The following is a 19,001-nucleotide window of genomic DNA, read 5'->3' as shown; positions in this document are numbered from 1 at the left end:
CATCGCATGAAGCACGCTGATGTTATCTGCAAGGGTATCCCTACTTGGAACAGCAGTCGTGGGGGTGTATAGTTTTATTTTGTTTGGGTGGAAGGAGACAAGTGAAACCCAATGAGAATAAACAGGCCAGTCGTCGTGTAACAATTATTAAACACTGTTTATTAAAGTAAAGACAAATACATACAAAGAGGACCACACTACTCTCATGCAATTAAGTGTATGAATTACTAAGCACACATAGTTTATATAGACCTTATTACAAAATACATCTCCAATACCTGAACTCTGTAAGACTTTCTTGTTTCCCAAACAACATCCAAATTAAATAACCAGCTTAAAATTACCACACAATATAGGGATGATACTCAGGTCTGGGAAACATCTTTTCTTGGCCCAGCAAAGATATTTAAAACTGCAATTACAAAGGCTTTCTGCACTGCCTTGGCTCGAAGAAGTAGAGGCGTGTTTCATGTAAACTTGACCTCTACGCTGCTAGCTGGAAAAACTTTAGCCTTCATTTGGTGGCTGGAAACTGGCTTGTCTGCTTTTGAGACTACTAGATGTTAACTGCCTCCCTGTCTTCAGATCATCAGTGGCAGATGAAGTTTAACCCTGAAAAGTGTGAGGTTATCCATTTTGGAAGGACAAATATGAATGCGGAATACAGGGTTAACAGTAGGGTTCTTGGCAATGTGGAGGAGCAGAGAGATCTTGGGGTCTATGTTCATAGATCTTTGAAAGTTGCCACTCAAGTGGATAGAGTTGTGCAGACGGCCTATGGTGTGCTAGCGTTCATTAGCAGAGGGATTGAATTTAAGAGCCGTGAGGTGATGATGCAGCTGTACAAAACCTTGGTAAGGCCACATTTGGAGTACTGTGTGCAGTTCTGGTCACCTCATTTTAGGAAGGATGTGGAAGCTTTGGAAAAAGTGCAAAGGAGATTTACCAGGATGTTGCCTGGAATGGAGAATAGATCTTACGAGGAAAGGTTGAGGGTACTAGGCCTTTTCTCATTAGAACGGAGAAGAATGAGGGGCGACTTGATAGAGGTTTATAAGATGATCAGGGGAATAGATAGAGTAGACAGTCAGAGACTTTTTCCTTGGGTGGAACAAACCATTAAAAGGGGACATAAATTTAAGCTGAATGGTGGAAGATATAGGGGGTATTAGGTTCTTTACCCAGAGAGTAGTGGGGGCATGGAATGCACTGTCTGTGGAAGTAGTTGAGTCGGAATCATTAGGGACCTTCAAGCGGCTATTGGATAGGTACATGGATTACGGTAGAATGCTGGGGTGTAGATTGATTTGTTCTTAATCTAGGACAAATGTTTGGCACAACATCGTGGGCCGAAGGGCCTGTTCTGTGCTGTATTTTCTAATTATACGTTCCCAATCGTCTATAAGCTCTTTCTCCTTATAGGTTATTCACACCTAATTATTATCTAATCGGCCTTCTATCTTGATATTGGGAGAGAAACATAGCAATAGGACCTTTTGAATACTGTCTACTGCTGTTTCAAGGAAGATTTCTACTTGTTACTTTACATCGCATATCCTATTATGTTTTGTTAATTTTGTTTTACTGCTGTTGCTAGGCAGATTCATGACAGTGTAAACATCTCTGTTTGGATCCACATTCTGTAGGTACACACATTTAGTGATCCGCAAACTATCTATTTTCAGAGTAAATCAGTACAAAGAACAAAGAAATGTACAGCACAGGAACAGGCCCTTCGGCCCTCCAAGCCCGTGCCGACCATGCTGCCCGACTAAACTACAATCTTCTACCCTTCCTGGGTCCGTATCCCTCTATTCCCATCCTATTCATGTATTTGTCAAGATGCCCCTTCAATGTCACTATCGTCCCTGCTTCCACCACCTCCTCCGGTAGCGAGTTCCAGGCACCCACTACCCTCTGCGTAAAAAACTTGCCTCGTACATCTACTCTAAACCTTGCCCCTCTCACCTTAAACCTATGCCCCCTAGTAATTGACCCCTCTACCCTGGGGAAAAGCCTCTGACAATCCAAGTATTCTATCACTAAACCTAAATTGACTAGAATGAATCCCATACAAGCCACTTGACTCTCTTCACTGTTGAGTTGAGATGCTGGCACACAATCACTCTATTGAATGCCAGTGTTTAATTGCTACTTAACAGTTTTCACTGAGCCCAGCACATTATCAGTGTGATCAATGAAAGTCACTTATTGGGAATAAATCTGGCCAGATCTAATAAACCTCTTGATGGGCGCAATTCTCCGGAATCTGCGCGATGTCCGCCGACTGGCGCCCAAAACGGCGCAAATCAGACGGGCATCGCGCCGCCCCAAAGGTGCGGAATGCTCCGCCAGCTGGCAGAAAAGGCCTTTGGTGCCCCGCCAGCTGGCGCGGAAATGACGTCTCCGGGCGGCGCATGCGCGGGAGCGTCAGCGGCCGCTGACAGCTTCCCACGCATGCGCAGTGGAGGGAGTCTCTTCTGCCTCCGCCATGGTGGAGACCGTGGCGGAGGCGGAAGGGAAAGAGTGCCCCCACGGCACAGGCCCGCCCGCGGATTGGTGGGCCCCGATCGCAAGCCAGGCCACCGTGGGGGCACCCCCCCCCCCCCCCAGGACCCCTGAGACCGCCCGCGCCGCCTTGTCCCGCCGGTAAGGTAGGTGGTTTAATTTACACCGGCGGGACAGGCATTTTAGCGGCGGGACTTCGGCCCATCCGGGCCAGAGAATCGTGCGGGGGGGCCCGCCAACCGGCACGGCGCGATTCCTGCCCCTGCCGAATATCCGGTGCCGGAGACTTCGGCAACCGGCGGGGGCGGGATTCACGCCAGCCCCCGGCGATTCTCCGACCCGGTGGGGGTCGGAGAATCTCGCCCATCCCGATGTTTCTCATCCAGGCAGTGCTGAATCTAATTCGCCCTCAAGCCTGGTTTCCAATCCATTTTAATAATAGATTAAATTAAGATTTATGCATTTTTAAAATGGAGTCCTGTTTTGTAAACTAGGGCACTTAGTCAAATTTCCTCTCATTCCAAGATTGCTCAATTGTTTGAGATATTGATAAATACAATAGGCTAGATCAGGCATTGTCAAATTTGGGGGCGCGACCCGCGGGTGGGTCACGTGCCGGTGTCGGGAGAGTCGCGTGCGGGTATCTGGAGGCTCGTGGAGCCGTCCGTCGCGGCGCTCCCGATCGCGCAAATCTGAACGCAGCAGCCAGCTGTTAATAACGCCGGCTGCAAGCGGCCTTCAAAATGGCCACGAACATGTAAAAAGAGAAGCGGCCGCACTGCGCACGCGTGCCAGATCATTGGCGTGCAAGCGCAAAACCATGTAAACAGCTTTTTTTGTAAACGGTCGCAACTTTTTGTTTTACAAGTTCGGGGGTGTTTTATTCATTTAATTTTTTTTTTCATTTATTTTATTCATTTTATTTTTTTTACAAGTTCGGGGGGGTTTTATTTGATAAAAGTTTTTCGGCAGAAAATGCAGAACTTTGGACAGATGGAGAATCCATACTTTCCGACACCGGAAGGCTTCACCTTCATCCAACAGGTTCCATTGGAGGAGCGTGTACGAGGGCCAAAGGGACCCAAAACTATTTCCTCCATTTTTGTCAGCAGCAAACAAGATAAGAGAAAATGGTGGGTCGCGCAGGTCGGCCGGCGTGGGTCGCAAAGGTCGGCCGGCGTGGGTCGCGAAGGTCGGCCTGGTTGGGGCCCAAAGGTTGGCTGGTTGGTAAAAATGGGTCCCCAGATAAAAAGTTTGAAGAACACTGGGCCAGATGTTGTTGCTAAAATGACAGCTCGTGAATGGCGCATACAATTATAGGCCATTGCAACAAAAAAAACAAGAATCACAAATCACTACCACAAGTTGTTGGCTCATGTACACCAAAATTAATAAGGAATTATAATTTGAGTTGGATAGTTTGGGAAAAAATCTATGTAACATTGTACGCCTTGATATGTTCCATTCCAGCAAGATTTGCTGCGATTGCGGGCACGTAGAAACTTTCAGCCAGGAACGAAGATTGTTTTTTGAGGATTGCTGAATACCTGTACTTTTGTCTCATTATCATTAGGGATCTGGGAATGTTCATGAAGAAATTTTCCTGAGGAGACTGAACAGCTGATATAGAACACATGTTTGGGATTGATCTGACCTGGCTTATTCTAAATTTCGAATCAGTAAATTAATAAGGTTCCCACTCCCCAACCCACAATGACCTTTAACAAGACTACTAAGGCAGACGATCTGCTATTATATGTATCGGATCCAATGGTGGGGATGGACGGTATTATGGCAACCCTGAGGGAATTTGGCCGGTTCTCCGGATCCAAACTGAACATGGCTAAGAGCGAGTTGTTTGTAATTCAGGCGAGGGGGCAGGAGAGTAGGTTGAAGGCATTGCCGTTCAGGGTAGTGGGGGAGAGTTTCCGATATTTGGGGATTCAGGTGGGACTGGGGCAGGTTGCATATGCTCAACCTGTCTCGACTGGTGGAACGAGTGAGGGAGGAGGTCCGGAGGTGGGATGCGCTCCCGATATCATTGGCGGGGAGGGTGCAGACTGTTAAGATGACGATTCTCCCGCAGTTCTTGTTTGTTTTTCAGTGTCTCCCCATCTTTATCCCGCAGTCCTTCTTTTAGAGGCTGAATAAAATTATTCTGGGATTTGTATGGGCAGGGAAGTCCCCGCGGGTGAAGGGGGTGATGCTTGAAAGGAACAGAGGAGAAAGGGGGCTGGCGTTGCCGAACTTCAGCAACTATTACTGGGTGGCCAACATAGCGATGATATGGAAATGGATGGTGGGTGCGGGGTTGGTTTGGGAGCGGATGGAGGCTGCTTCGTGCAGGAGCACTAGTCGTGCAGCCCTGGTCACGGCGCCTCTGCCGCTTCCGCCGGCACGGTACTCCACCAGCCCGATAGTGGTGGCGGCTCTTTGGATCTGGGGCCAGTGGAGGAGGCATGTAGGGGAGGTAAGAGCATCGGTGTGGACCCCAATCTGTGGCAATCAGCGATTTGCCCCGGGGAACATGGACGGGGGGTATTGACTGTGGAGGAGGGCGGGGATTGTGAGGATGAGGGATCTGTTCCTGGAGGGGAGCTTTCCGAGCATGAGGGTGCTGGAGGAGAAGTTTGGGCTGGCGAGAGGGAACGGCTTTAGACACTTACAGGTGCGGGATTTTGTACGCAGACTGGCGCCGTCCTTCCCACGTCTCCCGCCGAAGGGGAGGCAGGACAAGGTAGTTTCTAGGGGAGAGGTGGGGGAGGGTAGAGTCTCAGATGTCTACAAGGAACTAATGCGAGCTGAGGATACGCAGACTGAGGACCTGAAGCTTAAGTGGGAAGAGGATCTCGGGGGGGAGATGGAGGACGGTATCTGGGCAGAAGCCCTGAGCAGAGTAAACACGACCGCAACATGCGCCAGGCTCAGCCTGATCCAGTTTAAGGTCGTGCACCGGGACCACATGACGGTGGTCCGGATGAGCAGATTCTTCGGGCTGGAGGACAAGTGTGCCAGATGAGCCGGAGGGCCGGCTAACCATGTACACATGTTCTGGTCATGCCCGAAACTCAGGGGGTATTGGCAGGGATTCGCAGAGGTCATGTCCCGGTTATTGAAAACTGGGGTGGTAATGAGCCCTGAGGTGGCAATCTTTGGGGTTTCGGAGGACCTGGGAGTCCAGGAAGAGAGAGAGGCCGACGTTCTGGCCTTTGCTTCCCTGGTAGCCCGGCGACGCATACTGTTAGCATGGAGGGACTCAAAGCCCCCGAGGGCTGAGGTATGGCTATCGGACATGACGAGCTTTCTTGGCCTAGAGAAAGTCAAGTTCGCCTTGAGAGGTTCACTATTAGGGTTCGCCCGAAGGTGGCAGCCATTTATTGATTTCTTCGCAGAGGAGTAAGCGTCAGCAGGCGGGGGGCTAGGGTAGAGAAGATGAAGAGTAGGGGGATATTGAGGCAGGTCCTTGCGTGAACAGAGCCGTGGTTTGCACTATGTTTAATTTGTGTCTTGACTTCTTTTTATTTGTCCTGTACAATGTCACTTTTTCTATATGCCTAAAATACCTCAATAAAATTGTTAAAAAAACAAGACTACTGTGAGATAACCTTTAAACAACTTACTGTGCTGAACCTTTTGAATAGTATTTAGCTGCTTAAAGTGCCGGTGACTGGAAAGCATGTTAATGAATGTAACAATGGTGCATTACTGTTCTTTGTCCATGGATAACAGGCACAGACTATCGAGTGTCCCCTGAATGGTTCTATAACACTATATTGCTAGTGCCACTCCCCTTTATCTATGAGAAGATTGAAGAACCCTGTGCCTTTTAGGGACAATATATATTGGCCCAGAATTTGGACATATTGTAGCATGCCCTTTTAGCTAGAGAACAGCGTTAAAAAAACACTTTGCTTGTAAAGTTGCTGGGAGTACAAGCTGACAACAGCAAGAATGTGGTGACAGGGCATCAGGGACCTCGGTGAATAATGGGACCAGCAGTGTTGTTTCCTTAAGCATGGGATTAAAGAACAGAAGAACTGACATGCTGCAATACACCCATTCCAGCAAATTCTGTATCAATATACATTCTTCCTAAACAGTAAAGGATTCCTCAGGCTTCTTGCGGATAAAGGGGGAGTGGCGCTACCAATGCAGTGCTGTAGACCTGTTCAGGGGGTCAGGGTCTGTCATCCATTGACAAAGAACAGTAAATTAGAGAGAGTGAATTCAAAATCAAATCAGGCATAGGAAGAGAAATGAAGAGAGGGAACTAAAGATTGGATTCAGAGAAAAAAGATAAAGGAAAAGTAAGAAAAACATTAAATCATTTGAAATTGTTTTTTAAATCTCTAAGAGGAATTGACTTCATGCAGGAATAGATTAAATAGTTTACTTTCTGGGGCAGAGAGGTTTATGGATCCTGTTAACATATTATTAAAAGGGTACTTACACGGTTCTCACTTGCGACAGCTTTTTTAATTTGAGCTTTTCAATGTTCAAGCTCCAAAGATTCCTTCTTTCAGGTGAAAAAGAAATTTACTTTGTATTTCTTTAAATTTAGTATACTGTAATCACCACTCACAATGTGGTCTCCTCTACATTGGTGAGACTAAATGCTGATTGGGTGATCACTTTGTGGAACGCCTCTGTCCTGTTTCCAAGCGTGACCCCAAACTTCCATTTTAACTGTCAGTCATTTTAACTTTCCACTCCGCTGCTCTTCCCCCAGCCTCCTACACTCTTTCAACGAAGGTCAAAGTAAGCTCGAGGAACGGCCGCACCTCATCTTTCAGCTAAACACAACAGCCTTACAGACTAAAAATCATGCTGAACAATTTCAGATCACAGCCTCTGGCCCCCGCTTTTAATTTTGCTTTATTTTTGGATGTCAGCGGTCGGTAACATTTTCCTTTACGTCCTTCTTCCCCCCCCCCCCCCCCACCCCCCCCACCCCCACCCCCCCACCCCCATACCTTTCCCTATGTTTGTGCTGACTTTAAAATTGTTATATCTCTTACCTTTTGAAAAATGAAAATCGCTTATTGTCACAAGTAGGCTTCAAATGAAGTTACTGTGAAAAGCCCCTAGTCGCCACATTCCGGCGCCTGTTCAGGGAGGCTGGTACGGGAATCGAACCCACACTGCTGGCCTGCCTTGGTCTGCTTTCAAATCCAGGGATTTAGCCCTGTGCTAAACAGCCCCTTTTCCAGTTCTGATGGAAGGTTAGCAACCTGAAACATTCCAGTCCTTTCTCCACAGATTGTACCACTTCTTCTTTTCCACTCTAAGCCTAAAGTCGCAATAGTCCCAGATGACTGTAGGCTCCTTTCCCCTTTGAGGGGGAGAGCTGACCTGTGATGATTTAACCTGATGATCACCACACCTCAGGCGAGGGGCAAGGTTGAGAAGGCAGAGCCTTCATGAATAACTTCAGCCAGTTCAAAAATCTGAACCGGGCTGTTGACATCGCTGCGTCTCATGAAACAGCTGTCCAGCCAATTGAGCCAAACCGGCCTTATGGCCTGTTTGAATAATAGTGCCATTTAGTGTTGATTTATGATCAGTCTTGTACTTTGCATTAAAAGTTGGATTGCAACAATGCAAACTCCTTTTGCATGTGGTCCTTGTAGCCAGCATTGACATTCACCCAATTGATTTGGAACCAAACATGAAAGATTTGGAACCAAACATGTGGCCCCCTGCTCCACACAGTTCCTCATGCCAATGTTTCCTGGACTTCCTCAGTTGCAAACCATTGAAAATCTTGCATAACGTATCTCAGGCAAAGTTTTATTGCGTGTGTGGTAAACCACTGTGTACCTATATTAAGGGTTGTACGGTAGAACCTGCACTACAGGTTCACCTGGGCCCCTGCATGCTAGCTCCGCCCAAGAGCCGGGTTATAAATATGAGTGGCCTTCAGCTGGCAGCCATTTCGTCAGCTACTGTAGGCGGCCACACTTCAGAGACTAATAAAGCTTCAGTTTGAATTCAACTTCGTCTCCAACCAAATTGATTGTGCCTCAATTTATTAGTCTCTGAAGTGTGGCCTCCTACAGCAGCTGACGACGAGCTACAACCCCCGGGGAAACGGACAGGTAGAAAGGGACAATGGGACGGTATGGAGGGCCGTCCAGCTGGCCCTACGGTCCAGAAATCTCCCGGCCTACCGCTAGCGAGACGTCCTCCCTGATGCACTACATTCCATTCGCTCATTACTTTGCACTGCTACTAACAGTACACCGCATGAACGTCTTTTTGCCTTCCCCAGGAAGTCCACATCCGGGGTATCACTCCCAACTTGGCTCACAGCTCTGGGAACCGTGCTTCTCCGTAAACATGTGCGGCTCCACAAGGCGGACCCGTTGGTGGAAAGGGTACACCTGCTCCACGTAAACCCACAGTACGCCAACGTGGCGTTCCCCGACGGTCGCCAGGATACCGTCTCCCTCAGGGACCTGGCACCAGCAGGTTCCACCCCAACACCATCCCCGTCGCCCCCGGCGCCACCCCCCCTCCCCCCCACTGCCCCCATCACCCCCCCCAGGACTGTCCGTCCTCCCCCTACCCAACCCCGTTGATGAAGAGGATTTTGGCACGCTCCCGGAGTCAACTTCGACCACGACAGCACCAACATCGCCGGCTCCACTTTGTCGATCTCAGAGGACGATCAAGGCGCCGGACCGGCTGAACCTCTGACCGGCCCACCGGATGACCAGAGACATTTTTTTTTTCACTGTTCTGTAAATATTAAAGATTGCGAATTGTATATAGTTATCCACCACCCCCGCCGGACTCAATTTTAACAGGGGGTGAATGTGGTAAACCACTGTGTTCCTATCTTAAGGGTTGTACGGTAGAACCTGCACTACATGTTCACCTGGGCCCCTGCATGCTAGCTCCGCTCAGGAGCCGAGTTATAAATATGCGTGGCCTTCAGCTAGCAGCCAGTTCGTCAGCTGCTGTAGGAGGCCACACTTCAGATACTAATAAAGCCTCAGTTTGAATTCAACTTCGTCTCCAGCCAAATTGATCGTGCCTCAGCGTGGTAGGTTGATGAGGTTTTGAAGAAGCATACAGAATTGTGCATGGAGATTTTGAGAAGATTACCAAAAAGCACCAAGAAGATTAAGCAGCTCTGAGGAAATCTTTTTAAAATATTGATTAATGGGATGTGGGTGTCGCTGGCTGGGTCAGCATTTTATTCCCCGAGACTAATTGCCCTTAAAATACTGCTAAGGAATCTTGAAACAGGTATTTAATTACAATATCTCATTTAAATAACCCTTTGAAAGGCTGACAATTTTGTCTCAGTTGATAACTATCTTTTCTCTGAAAGCAGAGGTTGTCGTTTCGAGCTGCAGCTGCAGCACTTGAGCACAAAATGTCATCTAAATCTTCGGTGCAATGTTGAGGCAGTACTGCATAGTCAGACATGCTAGTCTTTAGATTAGATGTTAGCCTAATTTACTGTCTGCCCACTGTCTGTACTATTTGAGAAACAGATAAAGTTTTGGTAATCTAAATCGTTAAACGGAAATTCTAAAACATGTACAATCGGTCACTTAGCATCTCAGTGAGAGAGATAAATAAAGGTTTCTCACAGAGATACCTATATACTCACCTGTGATGCTAAACTACCACCCTTTATGACATTGATTAGGCATTTTAGTTTCCTGCATTACTTCTTTTCCTCTTTAGATGGTGAGAGTTGACAACATCATAGTAGGTTTTGTACAGGAAGGGAGATTGATGGTTTGCGAAACAGATGATCGTTACATGATTTGATCATTAGCTTGGAAATGATTATGAATCCTGTGCTTTGATTCACTTGGACTCATTCTCATACTCAATAGCTTTGTTGAAATCGGGAACCCTCCCAGCCCCTGAGGAGAGGAGGACAGGACAATTAAACAGGATCCCGTCCTGTGCACACCCACCCCTCAACCACATCTCCTTGTCTGCTCTTAGTCACCCCCCCCCAGGACTGTCCGTCCTCCCCCTGCCCACCCCCGTTGATGAAGAGGATTTTGGCACGCTCCCGGAGTCAACTTCGACCATGACAGCACCAACATCGCCGGCTTCACTTCGTCGATCTCAGAGGACGATCAAGGCGCCGGACCGGCTGAACCTCTGACCGGCCCACCGGATGACCAGGGACATTTTTTTTTTCATTGTTCAGTAAATATTAAAGATTGCGAATTGTATATAGTTATCCACCACCCCCGCCGGACTCAATTTTAACAGGGGGTGAATGTGGTAAACCACTGTGTTCCTATATTAAGGGTTGTACGGTAGGACCTGCACCACAGGTTCACCTGGGCCCCTGCATGCTAGCTCCGCTCAGGAGCCGAGTTATAAATATGCGTGGCCTTCAGCTCGCAGCCATTTTGTCAGCTGCTGTAGGAGGCCACACTTCAGAGACTAATCAAGCCTCAGTTTGAATTCAACTTTGTCTCCAGCCAAATTGATCATGCCTCAGCGTGATAGGTTGATGAGGTTTTGAAGAAGCATACAGAATTGTGCATGGAGATTTTGAGAAGATTACCAAAAAGCACCAAGAAGATTAAGCAGCTCTGAGGAAATCTTTTTAAAATATTGATTAATGGGATGTGGGTGTCGCTGGCTGGGTCAGCATTTTATTGCCCGAGACTAATTGCCCTTAAAATACTGCTAAGGAATCTTGAAACAGGTATTTCATTACAATATCTCATTTAAATAACCCTTTGAAAGGCTGACAATTTTGTCTCAGTTGATAACTATCTTTTCTCTGAAAGCAGAGGTTGTCGTTTCGAGCTGCAGCTGCAGCATTTGAGCACAAAATGTCATCTAAATCTTCGGTGCAATGTTGAGGGAGTACTGCATGGTCAGACATGCTAGTCTTTAGATTAGATGTTAGCCTAATTTACTGTCTGCCCACTGTCTGTACTATTTGAGAAACAGATAAAGTTTTGGTAATCTAAACCGTTAAACGGAAATTCTAAAACACGTACAATAGGTCACTTAGCATCTCAGTGAGGGAGATTAATACAGGTTTTTCACTGAGATATCTATATACTCACCTGTGATGCTAAACTACCACCCTTTATGACATTGATTAGGCATTTTAGTTTCCTGCATTACTCCTTTTCCTCTTTAGATGGTGAGAGTTAACAACATCATAGTAGGTTTTGTACAGGAAGGGAGATTGATGGTTTGCGAAACAGATGATCGTTACATGATTTGATCATTAGCTTGGAAATGATTATGAATCCTGTGCTTTGATTCTCTTGGACTCATTCTCATACTCGATAGCTTCATTGCTGTGTTCGGGGGCTGGTTTAGCACACTGGGCTAAATCGTTGGCTTTTAAAGCAGACCAAGGCAGGCCAGCAGCACGGTTTGATTCCCGTACCAGCCTCCCCGAACAGGCGCCGGAATGTGGCGACTAGGGGCTTTTCACAGTAACTTCATTGAAGCCTACTCGTGACAATAAGCGATTTTCATTTCATTTCATTTCAAGTGAGCTTAACTGCACACTTAACTATGCAAGTCTGGGTCCCGCCCATTGCGCCCTTCAGCAGCTACTTGACAACTGGAAGTTCACCTCCAAATCACTCACAGCAGCTACAGTAAAAAATGTCATAAAATATTGTGTCAGATGAAAGATCACAGACTTGAAATATTAACTCTGACAAATGCTGCCTGACCTCCTAAGTAGTTCCCAGCATTTTCTGTTTACATTATATCATAAAGCCCTTTACATGATGGAATGGAGGGCAAGAGAGAGAAGATAAAAAGGTAATATGAAAAGATACCAAACTATGATTTTTGACTAGATTGCAAAGATGGATTTTGAAGATGCAGAGAGAAATGGAGAGTTGGTGGAGTTTCAACTGGGGAGTTCTGGAGAGTAGGTCTGAGGAGGCTAGAGGATCTGCCACCAACAATGGGTTGATGAAAAGTGGAGCTGGATAGGAGGCCAGAAGCGGAGTGCCTTAGCGCCTGGGAGGAGTTTTACATATCAACATATGAACAAGGAGCAGGAGTAGGCCCTCGGCCCTCGGCCCCTTGAGCCCGCTACGTCACTTAATAAGATCTTCAAAACCCCTCAGGATCTTATATTTTTTAATCAAGTCAAATTAGGGCAGCACGGTAGCACAAGTGGAGGGCAGCACGGTAGCACAAGTGGAGGGCAGCACGGTAGCACAAGTGGAGGGCAGCACGGTAGCACAAGTGGAGGGCAGCACGGTAGCACAAGTGGAGGGCAGCACGGTAGCACAAGTGGATAGCACTGTGGCTTCACAGCGCCAGGGTCCAGGTTCGATTCCCCGCTGGATCATTGTCTGTGCGGAGTCTGCACGTTCTCACCATGTCTGCGTGGGTTTCCTCCGGGTGCTCCGGTTTCCTCCCACAGTCCAAAGACGTGCAGGTTAGGTGGATTGGCCATGATCAATTGCCCTTAATGACCAGAAAGGTTAGGAGGGGTTATTGGGTTACGGGGATAGGGTGGAAGTGAGGGCTTAAGTGGGTCGGTGCAGACTCGATGGGCCGAATGGCCTCCTTCTGCACTATATGTTCTCTGTTCTAAGTCGCCATTTACTCTTCTGAAGTCCAATAGATACAAGCCCAGCCTGTCCAAACTTTCCTCATAAGACAACCCGTCCCGTCCATTCCAGATATTAATCTGGTAAACGTTCTTTTAAATCTTGAAGAGATTGTGGAAGATAGGTGCAAGGGCTGAGAAGGATATGAAGATGTGGACGGGGAGAGGAGACCAATGTAGTGTGATCAATCAAGAGTGATGGGCAAATAGAACTTGAGACAAAATGTAGGAAGTGGGAATTTGAAGGGTGAAGAACAGAAGCTTGACAATAATTCAAAGACTTTGAATAAGTAACAATGACAATGGGATGAATAAGGATTTAGTTGCAGTATGGTGAAGCAGATAATATTGCAGAGATAGACGCAAGTGGTCTTGATGATGAAAATTATATCTTTTTCCAGCCCTGTGCCAGAGTGGACCCCCAAATCTTCTACCATCTTGTTACGGTGGAGGTTGAAAATGAGACTGCAGGAGTAGAAGATAGATTAGCTAACGGAAATGACCTTGGAGATCAGGTGGATGGGATGGAAACTGAACAGTGATGATAGAATTAGGAGGTGGTGTGGGTAAGGGACTGTGTTAATCGGATCCAAGCCGATTGGTGAAGTTAAAACTAAGATGCAGAGTTTGACTTTGTTGAGGGACTTTATTGATTTGTTCAGTCTCAGCTCTCCTCCCACACTCTCCATGCCCCAGTTGCCCCCTATTCATACTCTTTTGAGCATAAACGGTTAACTAATGAAAGTAAATCAAACAAACTAAGAGACCAACTAACAGAGCAGCCCATTAAAGGGATACTGGATCAAACAAAAACAAATCACAAAGGAAACTTAAAAAGTTAAACCAAAATCTAACAAAAAGAGTCTATAAAACACTCAGGTCCTTGCATTGGGCACAGAAGGTCCAAATTTATAGTTACTCAAAGTACTCAATTAAATAATGTTCTTTATCTATAACATACAATTAACAACTGGGAAGTGAATCTGAGAGATAAAGCAGTGTGTGAGCACTTTGCCATCAGTATTGGGGTGATATTGTGTCGTAAAGGGATTTAAGGAGGTGACAGCTTAGGACAACAAGCCCAGCGGTGAGGGGAACTTAAAAAAAATAATTTATGAGATGTGGGCGTCGCTGGCTGGGCCAGCATCTATTGCCCATCCCTAATTGCCTTTGAGAAGGTGCTGGTGAGCTGCCTTCTTGAATTGCTGCAGTCCATGTGGTGTAGGTACACCCATGGCGCTGTTAGGAAGGGAGTTCCAGGGTTTTGACCCAGTGACAGTGAAGTAATGGCAATGTATTTCCAAGTCAGGATGGTGAGTGATTTGGAGGGGGACCTCCAGTTGTCAAGGGTAATTACTTTCACCTCACCTCTGGAATTCAGTCCATGTTTGAACCAATGAGATCAGGAGCTGATCCGATCCATTGGTTGTGGGATCGCTTAGCTCTGTCTATCACTTTTTGCTTATGTTGTTTGGTATGGAAGTAGTCCTGTGTCATTGCTTCAGCAGATGGATACCTCATTTTTAGGTATGCCTGCTGCTGTTCCTGATGTGCCCTACTGCACTCTAACCAGTGTTGATCCCCTGACATAGTGGTTATGGTAGAGTTGGAGAGATGCCAGGCCATGAGCTTATAGATTCTGGTTGAATACAATTCTGTTGCTGCTGATGGCCCACCATACCTCATGGACTTCCAGTTTTGAGTTGCTAGATCTGTTTGAAATCTATCCCATTTAGCATGGTGCTCATGCTACACAACACGATGAATGTAAAGAAGGGACTTTGCCTCTATAAGGACTGTGCGGTGCACCTTGTCAAAATAATATCAAGTTACAGAAACTGTAGAAAAAGCAGCCTTATGTCCCTTAAGGGGAGAAGAGGATAAAGAACAAAGTATAATTCCATGAATATGATTATGCTCGGCTGTTGCCTGTCTGGTCTGTAGGACCCCATTTTAGCACTGGCCCCCAAATATGAGTAAGGAGGACTTTGCAGGGTCGACAGGGCTGAGTTTGCCATTGTCATTTCCAGTGCCTAGGTCGATGTTGGTTTATTTGGTTTCATCCATTTTAGACTTGTGAGCAATTTGATACAACTGAGTTGCCTGAGGGCAGGTCAGAGTCAACCACATTGCTGCGGGTCTGGAGTCACATGTAGACCAGATCAGGTAAGGACCAGGTTTAAACATATTTCCCTGGGGATTCAAACGTTCTCAACATTAATGGATACCAGTGCAGTTGTATGCTTCTGTAGTTTTAATTATACATTTCCAGCACTTGTAGTTTCTTCCAATTGTGGGGCTTCTGTAATCTGTCGTTGCACCATGATTTCCTAGGATTCCTTGACCGTGAGAACTGTGAGTTGCTTGTTAAAAATTGTCGACATGAAGGCCACTGGCAATTACCTTTGAGAAGGCGGCGATGAGCTGCCTTCTTGAACCACTGCAGTCCATGTGGTGTGAGTACACCCACAGTGCAGTTAGAAAGAGAGTTCCAGCTTTTTCACCCAACAACAGAAGGAATGGTGACATGTTTCCAAATCAGGATGGTGAGTTTCTTAAAGGGGAACTTGAGGGTGGTGGTGTTCCTGTGTATCTGCTGCCCTTGCCCTTCTAGGCAGCAGCGGACGTGGGTTTGAAAGGTGCTATCGAAGTAGACTTGGCAAATTGCTGCAGTGCATCTTTTGATGGTACACACCGCTTGCATTGCGAGTTGGTGGTGGAGGGGGAGAATGTTTAAGATGGTGTACAATTATCCCGATTATCTCAGCTGAAGGATACAGCGACTATCCTTTCTTTATGTGAATAATAACACAGATATTAGGTATTAGTTGCGCAGCTTCAGATTTCTACAAGGAAGAAATAAAATGTCAAAAATAGCTCCACCCCCATAACATCTGTTACTCTGAAAATGTGTGGGGTAGAACTGTATTTTTCAAAGTATATTATCACAGTAAACCTTGTTAAATTTAAGGTGTAAATAAATCACTAATCCATTATTGTGCTAAGTAGGATGTAACCGAGTTGAAGTTTATTACTTCGGACCATCTGGCCAAACAAAAATGTAGCCAACATTTTCAAAATTATGACAGGAATAATAAAGTTTCTTTATTATTCCTGTTTGAAAGTGGGGTGGTTTTTCAGCAGGTGATGCACCTCCGTGTGAAGGACCAGGTTAGGTTAATGAAGGGGTGGGTAAGGCAGGTTTTCCACTCTGGGTTTGATTCAAATTTGAGGGGAGTGGTGATTTTAATGAGTAAGAAAATGGGATTTGCGTGTGCGAAGGAGGTGAGGGATCCGGGTGGGAGATATGTGATTGCAGGTGGAGTATTCGAAGGGGCGCCAGTGGCGTCGGTGAATGTGTATGTCCTAAATTGGGACGATGTGGGTTTTATGTGGGATCCCGGATTTGGCCTCGCACCAGTTGATCATTGGAGGAGATTTTAATTGTGTCCTAGAGCCGAGGGTGGATAGGTCGAGCCCCAGGTCAATGGGTAGGATACGAATGACAAATCAGCTGGGGGGGGTTTATGGAGAGGATGGTATGGTGGATCCATAGCACTTTCAGAACCCAGGGAGAAGGGAGTATTCCTTTTCACATGTCTATAAGGTGTATTCGAGGGTTGATTATTTTGTAGTGAGTCGGGAGGTTTTGGTGGAGGGGGCAGGGTACGCGGGGATAGTTATCTCGGACCATGCACCCCACTGGCTGGAGATTTGGTTTAGATCGGGACGAGAGCAGAGGCCGGGGTGGAGGTTTGATTTGGGGTTGTTGGTGGCTGGAGGTTTTTGTAGTAAGGTGTGGGTGGCGATTAAGGAGTATGTAAAGTTGAATCAGAATGGGGAGGTGTCGTGGGCCATTTTGTGGAAAGCACTGAAGGCAGTGGTCCGGGTAAAAAGTAGTTAGTTTAAACTCATGTGGATAGGGAAAGGAGGGCGGAACATGACCGTCTAGTGAGCGAGATACTCGAGGTGGGGTATTCGAGGGTGCCCATCACGGAGGGATTGGCGAGGAGGAAAAGGTTGCAGGGCAGTTTGACAGGCTGACAATGGCGTAGGGCAAGAGGGGCGCATCTGGTGCACCAGCTGCGGAGGCAGGCTGCATCCAGGGAAATATTGCAGATACAGACTGGGATTAGGGATGTGGTGTCGGATTCAGGGAAGATAAACAAGGCGTTTAGGGAGTACTACCAGGGACTGCACGAGGAGGACGCAGGGGAGAGGAGGGAGACATGGGGCAGTTTCTGGACGAGCTAGAATTTCCCCAGGTGGAGGAAGAGGCAGGCGTTGGAGGAGCCCCTGGGGCTGAGGGCGGTGCTGGATAGTATCAGGGGTATGAAGTCGGGGATGGCCCCAGAGCCGGATGGGTACCCGGCGGAATTTTATAAGGACTTTATGACAGACCTGGCACCACATCTGTTGGGGGCATTTAATGTAGCACTGGAGAAGGGAGAGCTGCCGGAGACGATGACACAGGCAGTAATCATGCTAATCCTGAAAAAGGGGAAGGACCAGTGGAATGTGGGTCATATAGGCCCATATCACGATTGAACCATGGATGTGAAAGTATTGGCTAAGTTGTTCGCGGGGAGGATGGAGGATTGTGTCCTGGGGGTGGTTGCAGAAGATCAGACAGGCTTTGCGAAGGGCAGGCAGCACACAGGTAATATAAGACGGCTGTTGAATGTAGTGATGAATCCATCGGGGTCTCTGGTACCAGAGGTGGTGGTGTCTACGGACGCGGAGAAGGCATTTGATCGGGTGGAGTGGCGGTACTTGTTCGAGGGTTTGGGAATGTTTGGGTTTGGGCCAAGATTTGCGAACTGGGTGCAGTTGCTATATGTGGCACCAAGGGCGAGTGTGAGGACGAATAATATGAGTTCGCGAAGCTTTGACTTACACAGGGGTATGAGGCAAGGGTGCCCGCTACCACCGTTGTTGTTTGCGCTAGCCATAGAGCCATTGGTGGTGGCTCTTTGGGGGTCGGCGGAGTGGTGGGGGATTATGAGGGGACAAAGGGAGCACCAGGTGTCGCTCTATGTCGATGACCTGTTGCTGTATGTTTCGGACCCGCTGGAGAGTATGGGAAGGATTATGGGCCTGCTGGGGAGGTTTGGAGGGTTCCCGGGGTACAAACTGAATATAAGGAAAAGCGAGGTATTCCCGGTGAATGAGCTGGGACAGCGGGCTACATTAGTGAGGATGGCATTTATGGTAGCGAGGGATAGGTTTAGGTATTTGGGGATTCTGGTAGCGAGGAAATGGACGGGGCTCCATAAGTGGAACTTAACAAACCTGGTGGAGGAGGCCAGGGGGGATCTTAGGAGGTGGGATGCAGTGCACTTGACGTTGGCGGGGAGGGTCCAAGTGGTGAAAATGAATATTCTGCTGAGGTTCTTGTTTATTTTTCAGGCTCTCCCGATCTTTATACCAAACGCTTTTTTTGGGAAATTGGACACGATTATTTCGGACTTTGTATGGGCGGAGAAGGTGCCGAGTGTCGAGAGGACCCTGCTACAGAGGTAGACGCAGCAGGAGAGGTTGGCGTTGCCGAAACTGCTTCATTATTACTGGACGGCGAATGTGGATAAAGTGCAGCGGTGATGGGAAGGAGATGGGGTCGAGTGGGTTAGGATGGAGGAGGAATCGTGTAAGGGGTCTAGTTTGAGGGCTATGGTGATGGCAGTGTTGCCAATGGCTCCGAGTAGGTATTCAGGGAGCCCGATGGTGCAGTCCATGGTGAAGATATGGAATCAGTTGAGTAGGCATTTTAGGTTGGAAGGGATGTCAGTGTTAACGCCGCTGTGCGAGAATCATGGGTTTCAGCCGGGACATGGATAGTGTATACTGGAGATGGAGGTAAGTGGGGCTGATCAAGGTGAGGGATCTGTATTTGGAGGAAGGGTTCACC

The 19,001-nt window shown here is 47.3% G+C and overlaps 1 protein-coding gene across 2 annotated transcripts in view; it reads right to left on the bottom strand.

Moving 5' to 3' along the window:
* Nucleotides 1–19,001, bottom strand: part of LOC140384555 (circularly permutated Ras protein 1-like) — a 119,963-nt gene that overhangs the window by 95,727 nt on the left and 5,235 nt on the right. Inside the window, exon 1 of one of the 2 annotated variants that reach the window (XM_072466358.1) lies at nt 6,961–7,026. The exons of the other annotated variant lie outside the window; for it this stretch is intronic. The gene's annotated coding sequence lies outside the window, so the exon portion shown is untranslated. Of the gene's footprint in view, nt 1–6,960; nt 7,027–19,001 lie in introns of those variants that run through there. 2 annotated transcript variants of the gene reach the window in all.

Source organism: Scyliorhinus torazame, chromosome 10 (assembly GCF_047496885.1).
Source record: "Scyliorhinus torazame isolate Kashiwa2021f chromosome 10, sScyTor2.1, whole genome shotgun sequence".
Lineage (NCBI taxonomy): Eukaryota > Metazoa > Chordata > Chondrichthyes > Carcharhiniformes > Scyliorhinidae > Scyliorhinus > Scyliorhinus torazame.
Note: the sequence above shows the minus strand (reverse complement) of the source record. Positions and strands in the feature narration are given on the sequence as shown.